General features: G+C 35.5%; 1 protein-coding gene across 1 annotated transcript in view; it reads right to left on the bottom strand.

Moving 5' to 3' along the window:
• Positions 1-1,202: 1,202 nt before the first annotated feature.
• Positions 1,203-17,274, bottom strand: part of TFAP2A (transcription factor AP-2 alpha) — an 81,887-nt gene continuing 65,815 nt past the window's right edge. The window contains exon 9 of the mRNA XM_044065243.1: positions 1,203-7,202. The gene's annotated coding sequence lies outside the window, so the exon portion shown is untranslated. The remainder of the gene's footprint in view (positions 7,203-17,274) is intronic.

The raw sequence follows: 17,274 nt of genomic DNA, 5'->3' as shown, positions 1-17,274 counted from the left end.
AAAGACCTCATGGATTATGACCTCTGCTTAACTGCAGCCTTTTCCTGTTTATCACCATTTGAAGCAGTAGCCATAACTGTGTCATTCCTTTGTCGTTATAACACATCGCTGCTTACGTTTTCTTCTTTCATACCATCCATGTCATTTTATAAATCCTCACAGTTGGCATTGCTCTTCATCTCATGTATCTGACATTGATACATAGCTTAGTGGAGTCTTTTAACTTTTGGTGCTTATTTAATAAATGTGAGATCGGGGTTATGGCTATCCCAGTGCTTTTTTGGTTTTTTTGATACATAGCTTCCTACTACATCACGTCATGACAGGGCAAAATCATCATCCAGACCTTGTCGTTGAATGAAATCTATCAGCATTTTATCACCAAAAACTCCTGACTGTAGGGTAATAATGTAATGTCCTGCAAATAGGAATCTACAGAATACTGCAACTCTGATTACTTTCCAGTAGCTTCTTTTCTTGTCATACCTCCCCATCCATCACTACTCTGTCTGTCGCAGCTACATTCACACTGGAAATGAAACCCATGGACCAAAAATAGTTTGAGCAATTTCCCTGCTGCCCAAGCCAAATTTGCCCTAGTCAAAATTAAATACCTCCTTGGGTCTCCCCTGAAAATAGGCCACACACCTAGTGAGAACAACACTGACAAAAAATGACATAAGTAAATAAATAAAATAAAAAAAATATTGCTGATTTTATGAGCAAAACCCTGTATGTGCTAAATAATGAAACAGAACTTCATTTTTTAATAATGGTTCCCTTATGAGCCCAGTGAGATGAACCAATCAACCAGAAATTAAATAAACACATATGCAGAACTCCACATGTAGTCATTCTTGAACCAGAGTTGCAATGTACTAATACTAGCAACTCTACGATGTGTCTTTGTTTTTGTTTGCTGTTAGTTGTACAGTTGCAGTATGTATTTGGTAATTTATTGCCCAGTATTAGCTCATGATCATGGTCAACTGCAAAAATAAATTATAATTTCAGAGATTAGTCTAATAAAAGAAAAACACTTTAACTGGAAGCATGAACAAGCACAATGTTCTAGGGACCAGAAACAGCAAAATGATAGCACAAACATGTACAATAAAATAGCAACAAATTGTAGCATATGCTATGTAAATATGTAACCAGAAACAGTTTAAATGAACTGGAAGCTATATTATCATGATTGCTTTATTTTTTTTTTTTTTTTGTAAAATAGTATCACTGTACAACAACTCAGAGGTAGACTCAGGACGTAGAAAGGTGAAGCCATTCTAAAATGACATGTCCACGGAGGAGTACAATGATGATTTAATTATGGTCACACGATGTTTGTGACTTATTTTCAGTGATTCCTCATCAACAGGGGCTAGAATGGTTTTATGATTTCCTATGTGGTAATTCAGAGTTAGATCATGCAAGTATACTTACCATCAGGACACTTATGGTGCTAGTTCTTGACAACAACTTTTTGATTTTTGAGAATCAAATTTCTAAACAGGTTAAGGGTGTTGCTATGAGGGCTGTTTGTGTCCCCATATTTGCTAATATTATGTTAGCTCAATGGTAAGCTCTTTTTGTCCTTAGATCCCAATATTGGGATCGTTGAGCTTTATATGGACATTACCTTGATGATACTGCAGTATTTTGGAAGGATAATCTAGACAAGCTGACTGATTTTTATAACTATTTGAATTCGACTACCCAGTTTCTGAAATATACTATGATGGTGAATATGAGCAGGGTCAACTATTTGGATGTTACTATTTTTAAGAAATATAGTACTAGACAGTTTCAGTCATCCCTATACAGGAAGCCAGCCTATTTGAATTATTTATTACATTATGCTACCTGGCATCAGCTATGTCTGAAAAAATCATTAGTCAAAGGACAATATGTAAGGCTGGCTAGGATGATATCTCAGTTGATGTTTCAGGAAGAATGTTTGAAGCTTTTACATATGTTTGTACAGAGGGGATACCCTGAGCCTTTTGTCTAGGACATCATGAATGAGGTGAAAATAAAAAGACAAATGGGAAGAGATTAAGTACTAGTGGTCAGGTCCACCAATGTGCAGACAGTGGGTTCCAGAGAGCCTTGATTCTCCCATTTAACTTACACTATTTTGACATTAAGGATATTATATATAGAAACTGGACTGTTTTTCATGTAGATCATGAACATCTTGCTATAGTCAGAAATGAACCTAGAAATGTATGTAGGAAGGATGTGAGCATTAAAATGCTGCTTGAGAGGTCACGTTCTAAGTTGAAGAGGGATGCTATGAAAAATGCGGGCACTGTGCTCAATGTAAATACATTTTGGAAGCTGACTGCATCTGTGTAAATGGTTTTGGTATGATAAAATCTATGTATAAATACTATTGTTTTATAAAAGGTGTAGTCTACATTGCTTTATGACAATTATTTGAAAGTTTTTATGTAGGAAAAACTAAAAAAGCTTTGAAGAACAGAGTATACCAACATGTATATGATATAAAGACAAAAGCTGAAACTAATGTGTTATACAAACATATAAAAAAATTTCTGCAGTATTATTTTAAATTTTTTGTTGTTGACCATGTGGACTTGGGGTCTGGGGGGTACCTACTGATGACTATATGGAATACAAAGAGCTAAAGTGTCATATCAGTACTAATGCCTCTGAACCCCCTGGACTAAATGAACGGGTGTCATTAAGCAGTGTGCTTAGGCTGAAAGCTGATTATTTTATGTAAAGATTTCTTGGTGGTGCTTTAAATAAGAAAGTTTATTGCTAATTTTAGTATGATTATTTTAATTTTTCTGTTGTAGTCTACATTAGTAGATATAATGCAAAGTTTTTTATCATTTAAAAAATATGTTAATTGATCAGTTGGTTACTAGTGTTGATGTATTTGTATAAAAGAAGGGATGTTGGTGTGTTTGTTATTCTCAGGAAGTCTGTTTTACCAGGATGGAAGTGCTTAATTTAGTTGATTATTAAACGTGGTTCGGCAATTTTACCTAGTCCCATTTTCTTATGTTTCAATTTTTTTGTTTCCATTGCTTTTTGTTTTCTTAGTCTGTCATATGGAAGGAGACAAGGGGAGTGATTGTCTTCCACATTCAGGCTATCAGGATGTTGTAGCCTCAACTGGAACTCTTACCATGTTGGTGAATGAGCTTTCACAAAAAGTGGCCATTTTATATAATCAGAATGGGAGAAGTAATGTTTCCATTGATTTACACAGTGGATCATGCAATTCTCAAGGGACTAATATTTCATTCATTATTCCTGCACAAAGGGAAAATCTGCCTGCGAATTCTACATCAGGTCCCTTTAATTCTTACAGTGAAGCAGTAGGTTCCTCCAATTGGAAGGTTCGTGGAGGGTCTGATGACTTTTCAGCTCATTTCTCCTTTAGAGACTGTTTAAAGGAAGGACAGCAATGGAAGACTGAAGCGACTGCTGAAGTTAATAGTTTCAGAACACTGGACCAACAAATTAAAGCTTTCCGTGACCTTGTTTTTAAGTACAAAATATTACAGTTGGAAAACTGTTATCTCAAAGAATGTTTGAGGCGTGAGTATGTATCAAAAGGGCTTTGTACGTGAATGTACCTGACCGGTCTACTGAAAGATTCATCTTTATATCCTGAGTTACTGGTGCTATTTAATAAACATGGCTGCAAGTTGTTGGAATGTTTTAATTAAGGACAATGATAGCAAAATGTAAAATGTAAATGCAGAGATTAGTAGAACTGATAACACTATACACATGGACTTATTGTTTGATAGTAAGAATAATGAATATAAGGCTGCAGTTAACTATGTGGACAAGAATATTGTTGAACTTAAAATCAAAGAAGAAAAGAAGTTACTGAGGGATAAAAGGGACAATAATAATGGGCGGGCTAATCCTGCTCCACCGGAGGGCCAACAGCAACAGAGGCAAAATGGTGATTATTGTGAAGGGCATGTTGTCAGCAATAATGATGAGAATGGTGAGAATCCTGTTATGGACTCTGACCCTTTAGTTGCTCCCCCTCTGACAAGATTGGAGAGGTTAATGAATCAAAGGTCAGGAGCATTGTAGGATATGAGTCATGCACCCTACCATTACCCATCCTAGCAGATGGAGAAGGGGCGGGGAGAGGGAGAAGGAGGTTCAATTAGATACGGCTGAACATATCGAGGGGGTGTGTACAATTATTTACAACTCTAAGGGAGATTTCAAGATCTATTATTTCAGTCAGGCGTGTATCACTACTGAATGGGTGAATTTACTTGAAAAGGGCCTGAACGTTATCCGTACCCAGAAAGTGAACACAGAGGAAACTATTATACATTTAAAACATTTTGTAAGGAAATTACATTTTGGATTTTTTTTTTAAGGGATTTTCAGATCTATGTACTGCCCACACTTGTCTGAACTTAAAAAGATCTAGTGTATTTACCCTCCTATTGAGCCCATTATTAACATATTTAAAATATATGTGAATTTGACTTAAGGTTGTTACTCAGGAAGGAACATGGTTGTGAGAGGGGTGTGAACTTATCTACTAGGGAGGCCCAACTACTTGGTAACATCAGTTTGGATAAGGGAATCAGAGTAATGAAACCAGACAGGGGTGGGGTCATTATTGTTATCGACTCTAATGCTTACATCAACAGGGTGTTTTCTATCCTGTACACTATGTATGAGGAAGTTTCAATAAAAGAGTTAAATATTGCTTATCGTAACATTGATTTAATGTTGAAAAAACTGTTGTTAAATGGACAAATTTCTGTCGAGGAGCATGACTTCCTTAAAGTACCCCACCCTTGTATCCCTACCATCTTCGGAATCCCAAAAATACATAAAAGTGTGTAAAATCCCCTCCTACATGCCACTGTGGGTGCCAAGTCATCAAAGTCATTTCCTATTGCTAAGTTTGTAAATCATAAGATAAATGGTGTTTTAGACTGATGTCCCTACTAATACCGAGATTCTTGGGACTTTTTATCTAAGGTGCCCAAAGAGGTATGCAGTGATGATTTAATTATGGTCACAGTTGATGCCTGTGACATATTTTCAGTGATTCCTTATCAACAGGGGCTAGAATGGTTTTATAATTTCCTATGTGGTAATTCAGAGCTTGATATACAAGTATACTTGCCATCAGGATACTTATAGCACTAGTTCTTGAAAACAACTTTTTGATTTTTGAGAATCACATTTTTAAACAAGTTAAGAGTGTTGCTATTGGGGCTGTTTGTGTCCCCATGTTTGCTAATATTGTGTTAGCCCAATGGGAAGCTCTTTTTGTCCTTAGTTTCCAATACTGGGATTGTTGGGCTTTATATGGACATTACCTTGATGATATTGTAGTATTTTGGAAAGATGACCTAGACATGCTGACAGATTTTTATAACTATTTGAATTTGACTACCCAGTTTCTGAAATTTACTATGATAGTTAATATGGACAGGATCAACTATTAGGATGTTACTATTTTTAAGAAATATAGTACTAGACAGTTTCAGTCATCCCTACATAGGAAGCCAACTGATTTGAATTCATTACATTATGCCAGCTGGCGTCAGCTATATCAGAAAAAATCATTAGTCAAAGGACAATATGCAAGGTTGGCTGGGATGATATCTGAGGAGTTTATGTTTCAGGAAGAATGTTTGAAGCTTTTACAGATGTTTGTACAGAGGGGATACCCTGAGCCTTTTGTCTAGGACATCATGAATGAGGTGAAAATAAAAAGACAAATGGGTTTTTATACCGTTATTAGGGAAGAGGTTAAGTACTAGTGGTCAGGTCCACCAATGTACAGACAGTGGGTTCCAGAGAGCCTTGATTCTCCCATTTAACTTACACTATTTTGACATTAAGGATATTATATATAGAAACTGGACTGTTTTTCATGTAGATCATGAACATCTTGCTATAGTCGGAAATGAACCTAGAAATGTATGTAGGAAGGATGTGAGCATTAAAATGCTGCTTGAGTGGTCAAGTTCTAAGTTGAAGAGGGATGCTATGAAAAATGTGGGCACTGTGCTCAATGTAAATACATTTTGAAAGCTGACTGCATCTGTATAAAAGGTTTTGGTATGATAAAACCTATGTATAAATACTATTGTTTTACAAAAGGTGTAGTCTGCATTTTATGACAATTATGTGAAAGCTTTTATGTAGGAGAAATTAAAAAAGCTTTGAGGAATAGAGTATACCAACATGTATATGATATAAAGACAAAAGCTGAAACTAATGTGTTATACAAACATAAAAATTTTCTGGGGTAATATTTTAAATTTTTTGTTGTTGACCATGTGGACTTGGGGTCCTGGGGGGGACCTTAAGTGGCAGATCAATACTAATGCCTCTGAACCCCCTGGACTAAATGAATAGTTGAATAGGTGTCATTAAGCAGTGTGCTTAGGCTGAAAGTTGCTTATTTTATGTAAAGATTTCTTGGTGGTGCTTTAAATGAGAATGTTTATTGTTAATTTTAGTATGATTATTATATTTTTCTATTACAGTCAACATCAGTAAATATAATTCAAAGTTTTTTACTATTTAATAAAATGATGTTAATTGGTTGCTAGTGTTGATGTATTTGTATAAAAGAAGGGATTGTTGGTGTGTTTGTTATAATCAGGAAGTCGTTGTACCAAGATGAAAGCACTTAATTTAGTTGATTATTAAATGTGGTTCGGCAATTTTACCTAGTGCCATTTTCTTGATTTTCAAGTTTTTTGTGTTTCCAGTGCTTTTTGTTTTATTAGTTTTGGGAATTTCCCTGCTGCCCTAGCCAAATTTGCCCTAGTCAAAATTAAATACCTCCTTTGGTCTTCCCTGAAAATAGACCACAAGCCTACTGGGAGCAACACTGACAAAAAAGACATAAGTAAATAAATAAAGTAAAATATTTATTGCTGATTTTATGAGCAGAACTCTGCAGTGCTAAACCATGAAACAAAACTTCATTTTTTTAATAATGGTTCCTTTATGAGCCCAGTGAGACTAATTGATCAATCAAAAATTAAATAAACACATATGCAGGACTCCACATCTAGTAATTCTTGAACCAGAGTTGCAATATACTGATACTAGCAACTCTACAATGTGTCTTTGTTTTTGTTTGCTGTTAGTTGTACGGTTGCAGCATGTAGTTGGTAATTTATTGCCCAGTATTAGCTCATGATCATGGTCAACTGCAAAAATAAATTATAATTTCAGAGATTAGTCTAATACAAGAAAAACACTTTAACTGGAAGCATGAACAAGCACAATGTTCTAGGGACCAGAAACAGCAAAATGATATTACAAACACGTACAACAAAATAGCAACAAATTGTAGCATATGCTATGTAAATATGTAACCAGAAACAGTTTAAATGAACTGGAAGCTATATTATCATGATTGTTTTTTTTTTTTTTTTTTTTTTTTTTCATTTAGTAAAATAGTATTGTAGTACAAGGAATCAAAGGTAGACTTGGGCCATAGAAAGGTGAAGCCATTCTAAAATATCTTGGGAACAATAATGCTGATAATTTTACATGATGCACTGACAAGATTATTCAGACAGACTATTGCCAACTTTATAGTGCAATGTGAACATCTTTCTAGGTAAACATTTTTTTAATTATTCTTCTGTCCTACTGACATGTTTTGCCTGGTTCATGGCTGGAAAGGCTCCTCAGACATGCCCACCTACCCTGCTAACAAATGTAACATAAAATAAAATGAAATAAAATGAAGTAAGTATTTGGCATTTATTGTTTTGTGTTTTTGGACAAAGCTTAAAACAAACAACATATGCATATTGCTGGAAATATAAATGTACTCTATTCAAATCTCTGCATTAATATTTTTGCAGGAGAAACTGTTCATGATACTGATTCCTGCCTGAAAATGAAAATACATTTTTATTTTCTAAACACTGGGCAACAAATTCTGACACAGAAAAATATGAGAAATATATTTAAAGGCAGAAGAAATAACTGTAAAGATTGTGAAATGCCACTTCCACTTCTGCAGCTGCTAATGAACACATAAAATAGATATAGGCATAGAAAGCCCATAATTTCAAAGACACATATATGTAAAATCAAAATGAAAACTCCAGCAAAACTAGAACTTCCACTGAGTGACTTCCCAAACCTCTTGTATCAGAGGCACATGGGATATATGCAATTGTAATGCATATAAACACAGAATAAATGCATACCTCTGTAGCTCTATTTACTTATACACACTTGAAAACATAGATATGCTTGAAGAACCTCTTCATTTACAATAAAATGTAGTAAAGCACATTTAATAATCATAGAAGCTCCATGGGCTTGTATTTTTGAAGCCACAAATAAACACACAGAGGAGGACACAGGCTTGTGGTGAACCTGTAATTAATTATGTGCCAAGCAGTACTAATGCATTCCATGAAATGCATGCATGCAAAGTGATCCTGTGCTTTCAATGTGAAAAGTACTTGCAGAAACTGTAATTGCAGAGCGTATAACTATTTGGGCAAACTGTAAAGCTACAATGGCTGGTGTATGATCACATACATTTAAAGGATAAGCCCCTGACACATTAGATATAGTCAATGCTGTCCACAATAAGAATCATGGTATGAAGTGCACAGAAAAAATATGAACACCATGTGATGTGATGTATCATAGTAATTCTCCACTCACAAATGGTGCACATTCTGTGATGTGATATAACATAGTAATTCTCCACTCACAAACGGTGCACATTCTGTGATGTGATATAACATAGTAATTCCCACTCACAAATGGTGCACATTCTATGATGAGATATAACATAGTAATGTTCCACTCACAAATGGTGCACATTCTGTGATGTGATATAACATAGTAATTATCCACTCACAGATGGTGCACATTCTGTGATGTGATATAACATAGTAATTATCCACTCACAGATGGTGCACATTCCGTGATGTGATATACCATAGTAATTCTCCACTCACAAATGGTGCACATTCTGTGATGTGATATAACATAGTAATTCCCACTCACAAATGGTGCACATTCCGTGATGTGATATACCATAGTAATTATCCACTCACAAATGGTGCACATTCTGTGATGTGATATAACATAGTAATTATCCACTCACAGATGGTGCACATTCCGTGATGTGATATACCATAGTAATTCTCCACTCACAAATGGTGCACATTCTGTGATGTGATATAACATAGTAATTCTCCACTCACAAACGGTGCACATTCTGTGATGTGATATAACATAGTAATTCCCACTCACAAATGGTGCACATTCTATGATGAGATATAACATAGTAATGTTCCACTCACAAATGGTGCACATTCTGTGATGTGATATACCCATAGTAATTCTCCACTCACAAATGGTGCACATTCTGTGATGTGATATAACATAGTAATTATCCACTCACAGATGGTGCACATTCTGTGATGTGATATAACATAGTAATTATCCACTCACAGATGGTGCACATTCCGTGATGTGATATACCATAGTAATTCTCCACTCACAAATGGTGCACATTCTATGATGAGATATAACATAGTAATGTTCCACTCACAAATGGTGCACATTCTGTGATGTGATATAACATAGTAATTATCCACTCACAGATGGTGCACATTCCGTGATGTGATATACCATAGTAATTCTCCACTCACAAATGGTGCACATTCTGTGATGTGATATACCACAGCAATTGTCCACTCACAAATGGTGCACATTCTGTGATGTGATATAACATAGTAATTCTCCACTCACAAATGGTGCACATTCTGTGATGTGATATAACATAGTAATTCTCCACTCACCTATGTCAACTTGGTCTTAGCCAAATGGGAAGTCAAGATGGTAATCGAATCAATATACAGTAACAACTGATCACTTTATAGAAGATTACTGGAAGACATATGTATCCTCTGGGAAGAGCCAAAAGAAGAAATAGAAAAATTCATTGAATATATTAACAACGGTACTGATTTTCTTGAATTTACCTACAGAATAAATTATGAGAAGTTGGAGTACTTGGATATAGAAATATACAAGGAAAACTCACATTCCAGGGTGTATAGAAAGAGTACCTATTCTAACTCTTATTTGCACTTTGAAAGTCCTCACTCTTTGTACTCCAAGAAAAATATAGTTAAAGGACAATGTATTAGGGCCTGCAGGATGACGTCCAGAGACAACGACTTTGAAATGGAAAAAAGGTTACTAAGGAAAATGTTTAGGACGAGGAAATACCCAGATGATATGATAGACAAAATTGAGACTGAAGTGACAGAAAGGAGACCAAATGACTTTAAGCCAATATTAGGATTACCAGTATTTGATACTGTAGGTCCAGTAAAAAAGGCAAATGACAATTTTGGCAGTGCACTCATCTTGGAGTATAATGCTTGTACAAAAATGGTAAGACAAACTTATAGATAAGGAATGGAATACATTTTTAGCATTCACTGACTTAGAGAAACTAAAGAATGAAAATCTAATAGTTTATAAGAATTCAAGTAACTTAAAACTTTTAATGGAAAATGGTACAAACCAAGAAGTTCAGAGACGGAGAAAAAGGAGAGGAACGTTCAAATGTGGACATTGTCAGCAGTGTGCTTACATTAGCAATGCAGAAAGTGTGTATTTGGAAAGCAGGGGTGTCACCCTGGAAGGCAAGTATTTTTATAATTGTGACTCCTCTGGGCTTGTATATTTAATGAAATGTCAAACCTGTGAAGCATTCTCTATAGGGAAGACACCGCAAGCTCAGGAGAAGGGTATATGAACATATGTATGACCTAGAAACAAATAGACTAATGCATTGTACAAACATAAAAAAAGTTGTGAAAATGCATGCTATACATTTTTTGTGATAGAAAGGGTGGAAAAGAGTGGCAGAGGGGGTTTATGGGAGGAATGTTTGGAGTACAGAGAATTATGGTGGCAGATCACTTTGGAGGCCATAGTAATTCTCCACTCACAAATTGTGCACATTCTGTGATGTGATATAACATAGTAATTCTCCACTCACAAATGGTGCACATTCTGTGATGTGATATAACATAGTAATTCTCCACTCACAAATGGTGCACATTCTGTGATGTGATATAACATAGTAATTCCCACTCACAAATGGTGCACATTCTGTGATGTGATATAACATAGTAATTCTCCACTCACAAATGGTGCAGATTCTGTGATGTGATATAACATAGTAATTCTCTACTCACAGATGGTGCACATTCTGTGACGTGATATAACATAGTAATTCTCCACTCACAAATGGTGCACATTCTGTGATGTGATATAACATAGTAATTCTCCACTCACAAATGGTGCACATTCCGTGATGCAGTATAACATAGTACCGTTGGGTAGTTTGCACAGAGAAATGAAGCATCAGTGCAAGACTTTTTGAACCATAAGGTTGGGGGGAGGGACAAAACAAATGAAGTTCTTTTGTGCAGAGTGACATAGAAAAAAGAAGATGGAAAAGCTGTTACAAAATATAAGGAGGTTCTTGTCCAGTATAGGGTTTCTATAAATGTTGGATATCTATAGGAGCTGAATTGTAGGTATTTCAGTGGTATTAGGTAATTCTGCACAGTATCAAGCACACACAAACAATGTGAGTGAGTATTTCTGACATAGTGTGCAACTAAATATTTCTGTTGTATTAAGTACATCTACACATTGTAAAAAACAAAATGGCTAAGCAGGCACTTCTTCAGTGTTGTGTGTACCTGCACTGAGCAACTTGTGCCAGCACTGAAAAAACTCTGTATTCAGCAATCGTAGTTGCTTAAACAAATCACAAAAACACATCTGGGGGGCCCCCTCTCCCTTATAAAAATACAGGTTTAAAGGAGATAAATGATGCCTGATATCTGCTCTTCTTCTGTATTTTATGTCTTTTTTTAGTATGTCATAATTCGTCAATCTAAGTTCATCCCATCTTGTATACAAAGTCTTGGACAGCCATTTCAGCAGATAAGCTGTTTTTAGAAAGTTCTTTGCTGTAGGCTTCAATCATGCCCAGATTCCATGTGTGTGCTGCAGGTATTTTCACTAGGTATACTAAAGAAGAAAAGGTCCTGACTGGACTGTTGAACTCCATGCATCCAGGCTCCTCCAGGGAAGCCTATGCTTAATATTTCTAGAACCTCCAAATGAAAACATCACATTTGGTTTGCTGTTTGCTGGATAACTCATTTTATGCAACAGTAATTGGCAATTAGCAGTGCCATATTCTCTAAGCAATTTATGCAAGTTTCCAGGTAGACTTCTGTGAGAGTGTCCCATGCACAAGTCATTTTAGAGGCATGCTACACATGTTCTATACCCAATATGTAACTATAGAGATAGATAGATAGATAGATAGATAGATAGATAGATAGATAGATAGATAGATAGATAGATAGATAGATAGACAGATAGATAGACAGACAGAAAGCTAGACTGTACCAGTTGTAGCATGGTGGTTATGGAAAGTGTATGAGCACCTTTAAACTTTAAATGCATTCTCAAAATTTACAGCATGCAGAAACATTCTCACAGCAAATAGCTACATCACAAGGTCTTAACTGCCAATTACTAAAGTGAAAAAGGGAGTAGCCTGAAGGGCTAAATTCATATTAGTTCTTCATTGAATGATTATTTGAAAGGTAAACCTTGATGTTTGGTTTGAGAATGTCCTCATTTGGAGATAACATCTATAAACCTATGGATTATACCTTGTGGAACTATCTGATTTTAGAGCTGAAAGCATGACCTGGTAGCGGCCAGCAGTCTTGGATTTATTTGGGGCCTGGGAAACCTATAATATTCTTTCTAGTTATAAGACAACCTGTGCTCTATAAAGGCTGTGTGGACTAGTCACTGTTATGAATGCACTGTTTGTTTTTTTTCTGTTTTGATAGTACAAAGCCAAATGGGCTAATATTGTGCTTTATACAATTTAAATAGATCTGTTTTTATATACATCCATCTCAAGTACTGATGTCTTCTTTACATGAACCAAGTTTCCTAATCCTGCAGGGCAAAATTTATGCAGGTGTGTTTTATTTGTAGTTAAAAGTAGCTACAGATTTTCATTCACAGTGTTATTGTATGTGGGCTAGGGTATTCTTGAATTGCATGTAAGTACCCCTGTTTTGCATTTGCAATGGGTGAAGCTTCACTTTCATTTTTAGTTTGTAACAGAAATATGGTGTGTTTGGGAATTTGAGTGGAGTTGATCATACCCCAAGGATGTAATGCAGAAAAAACCTTGGGAAAGATAATCAAATATATATATATAATGATCATGATCATACCATGTCATCCGGGATCATAAATGTGTGTGTGTGTGTGTGTGTGTGTGTGTGTGTGTGTGTGTGTGTGTGTGTGTGTAAAATGATGGATTATAATAGGAGTAATTCAGATAGCCATGCAGGGACCATTGGTCACCCTGTGCACTGGCCAGGCTATCTAAACATACAACAGTTTTCTTGAAAGTTAACTCATTTTATTTAGCTTGCTTGCTGAATGCAACAGAAACTGACAATATCTGCATTTTTCTTAAATAGTGCAAGAAACAAGTAGCTGCATTCCAACAAAACTATGTTGTATAGCACTGTCTGTGTTTATGCTCCAAGCAGTATGCAGCTATGACCCGTACTGCTTACAAGCTGCTCGCAGTTTGATTTCAAATTCAGTTTTTGGTTTTATTATCCTATGGGCAGTGATGAAGGGCTGGCACTTGCAGTGTTGTTTAAAATTATTTTTTGTTTTATGATCCAGTATGCAGCGGTGACCTGTACTGCTTAAAAACTGCACATGAGCAAGAAGCTGCTTGCAGTTTTATTTAAAATTCAGTTTTTAATTTTATGATCCTATGGGCAATAGTAATGGACTAGCACTCGCAGTATTGTTTAAAAATCGTTTTTGTTTGTTTTATGATCCTATGTGTACCAGTAACGGGCTGACATAATCTAATTGTTATAGATCACACACAGATATGATTATGTATTTATTTATTTATTGATTGAGTGATTTATATTTATTTATTTATTAACTGGGTTAAAAGTTATTAGCACCAATCCAGATGGACCCTTTTCACATATTGTCTTCAGGAAGTGAACTCAGGTGAGAAGATACTTAAGTAATTGTCTAAGATTTTGTAAAATGTTCTGATTTTGCTTCACTTTATATATATATATATTTATATATGTGGGTCTACTTCACGTCACCAAAATCCCATTTCACTGACATTCATTTCACTGAGGCCAACTCAACTAAAGTTCAAATTACTGAAAATTCATTTCACTGAATCTCATTTCACTGAATTGTAAACTATAGACTTGATGTGGCAGTGTGTAGAGTACTGTAAGGCAAGTAAAGGGTATATGCTCTCACCCCCACTGTAGTGCGACCTGGAGTTAGTTTGGTTTTATATTGTCTGGCTTCTGTTAAAAGGCTAAATAAGTAGTTTTTAAGTTGTGGAAGGAGGTAGGCTTTTCTTTAGTAAGTTTGTTTGTCTTTGGTTTCCCATTTAGTCTTGTGAAATGTTGCATTGTAAGCTGTCCGAGCGAGATTCGTGAAATGAAGTTTTCAGTGTTGTGAACTTTAGGTGATTTGGTCTGAGTGAAATGAACTTCAGTGAAATGAGATTTTAGTAAAGTGAAGTAGACCCATATATATATATATATATATATATATATATATATATATATATATATATATATATATATATGTATATATATATACACACACACACTTGTATATGTATGTATATATATATATATATATATATATATATATATATATATATATATGTGTGTGTGTGTGTGTGTGTGTGTGTGTGTGTGTGTGTGTGTGTGTGTGTGTGTTTATTTTTTGGAAATTGCTGAGGATTACAGCCAGCTGATAAATAATGCTGGGCATTAGAGTGTCATACATCTTGTTGTTCAGAAAATGTGCAATGATGCAAAACCTGTTGTTCTATTAACTTTTTTAACTGCATTAAAGTAAATTTTAAGAAGCTATCCTGTGTGTTTGTAGTGGACGATTTACATTGTGCTTGTAGTTAATTAACTCTTTTTCAAAAAACTAATGTGTTGAAGCAAAACTTGTGCTATTAACTTTTTAATTGAATTAGACTAACATTTAAAAACTGTGTGTGTGTGTGTGTGTGTGTGTGTGTGTGTGTGTGTGTGTGTGTGTGTGTGTGTGCGTGTGTGTGTGTGTATTTCAGGGAAACTTGAAGTGAGATCATAAAAAATTTATTAGGGCTTTATGATGACTGCTGCAGTTTTGGTTACATGCCTGTCCCTTGCACTGCACCTAACTTTCCATTGAGGAGTACTGTATCGAAATAAGAGGGAGGAAGGGCTGTAAATGAAAACAACTAATGATCTTTTATTATTTGCTCAGTGCCCAGCTTAAAGAATGACATTACAAGACTAGTGTGCATTTTATGACATAAGATGGATTATTTACTCTCTCGCTACTGTTTGTTTAATGTGTGCACTCTTTCAATAGCTGGGCTGTGATTACATGGTGACAAAGTCACATTTTTGGACTGTCACATTTCAAAGAATGTCTATGATTTTGCCACATCTTTGGTCTGTTGTGTTTTTTTTTTTTTGGCAAATCATTGAAATTACAGTCATTAGAAATTTGGCATTTGAGTTTTCAGACTCACTAACCTTCAAAAATGCATGTCAATGCAAGAGCCATTTTCTCTTTTAAGTATATAAGACCTGTAATATTTAAATCCTTTCCTTGTGTTTTAGCCTTTGTCCCTCATTGTTTTTTTTTTTTAGCCTTGATCCTAATTCTATTCATAAGAAGTTGATTGGTATTATTTTTATCACAGTCAAGTGATGTATAAACAACAAACTGGCTATTGCTGTTAGAAGAGGGGTGGAAGCTGTATGTAGATGAAAATAGCTTACTCTTTTCAAGTTGTTTGCCCAGTTTAATCAATCATGCTTTACAGAACTAGTATGAATTTGTGTGAAATAAGTTAGAATACTCAGGCTATTGGGTGTGTAACAGCTTGAAATACATTGAGTCTATAATTATTTACTATAGTCAGACATCTAAGGTATACACAGAAAACAAAAGAGCCATATTAATTACTAGGTATAGGGGCTGCCTGTGAATGAGAATGGCTGACCTTGGCTGTTATGATCAAGCTAAACAATCAGTAATCTGTCTTTGAAGGATTACTGTGTATTTGTGCAAAACAATTTTAAAACAGTAATTAATGGGAACAGACAAATTACAGCAGTGTGAACCATCTTAAGTCAGGAAGATGAATCTAAACAAACCAAAAAAAAATGGTTGCATGGCTTGACAAGCACTCAGAGCTCACAGTCTGCTTAATCTGCCACTCTATACATTACACACATACACGTGTGTGTGTGTGTGTGTGTGTGTGTGTGTGTGTGTGTGTGTGTGTGTGTGTGTGTGTGTGTGTGTGTGTGTGTGTGTGTGTGTGTGTGTGTGTGTGTGTGTGTGTGTGTGTGTCTGTGTGTGTGTATATGTATAGATAGATAGATAGATAGATAGATAGATAGATAGATAGATAGATAGATAGATAGAAACCAAAGAGCAAAAAGGTCACACAGACAAACCAATTAGTAAAAACTACAAGAAAAACACAGCCAAGCTAGAGTTTTCACTGTGTGATACCTTAAACCTCCCATTATAGAGAGCCATGGGATATATACAAATCACCCCTTAAGGACATCATGTGTTTCAGCAATATGGCTTATAAATGTCCATGACTTTTTACTTTTTCTGTCTTTGTGGATACATACAGGAAAATAAAGCCAAACCTCATTAGCTCTGGGCATGCATGTTTCAGCCATTTTATAACCTCATCAGCAGAGCATAACTGGAATGTTTGACTACACTTTAGAAACACAGGGTCTATAACCCAACTGATGTCCATAGCCATTAAGGTATCTGCAAACTATCCCAACTAACATCCAAACCAAGATGTCCTTAAGGGGTCATTTGTCTATATCCCATGGGCCTCTATTACGGGAGGTTTAAGGTATCACACAGTGAAAACTCAGCCGTGGCTTGTTTTTTCTTGTAGTTTTGATGAGGTTGATGCATTTTTGTCTATTCTTATTTATCTGAGTAAATCACATAAGTATAATGGAGCAATGATGCTGCAGTAGCTGGGTCAGTTCCCAACCTCTTTTCTAACTCAATAGTAGAACAGTTGAATGGTGATCCATAGAATGTTGAATCAAACAC

The sequence above is a fragment of the Protopterus annectens genome, chromosome 3.part0 (assembly GCF_019279795.1).
Source record: "Protopterus annectens isolate FY-2018-M chromosome 3.part0, PAN1.0, whole genome shotgun sequence".
Taxonomy (NCBI): domain Eukaryota; kingdom Metazoa; phylum Chordata; order Ceratodontiformes; family Protopteridae; genus Protopterus; species Protopterus annectens.
Note: the sequence above shows the minus strand (reverse complement) of the source record. Positions and strands in the feature narration are given on the sequence as shown.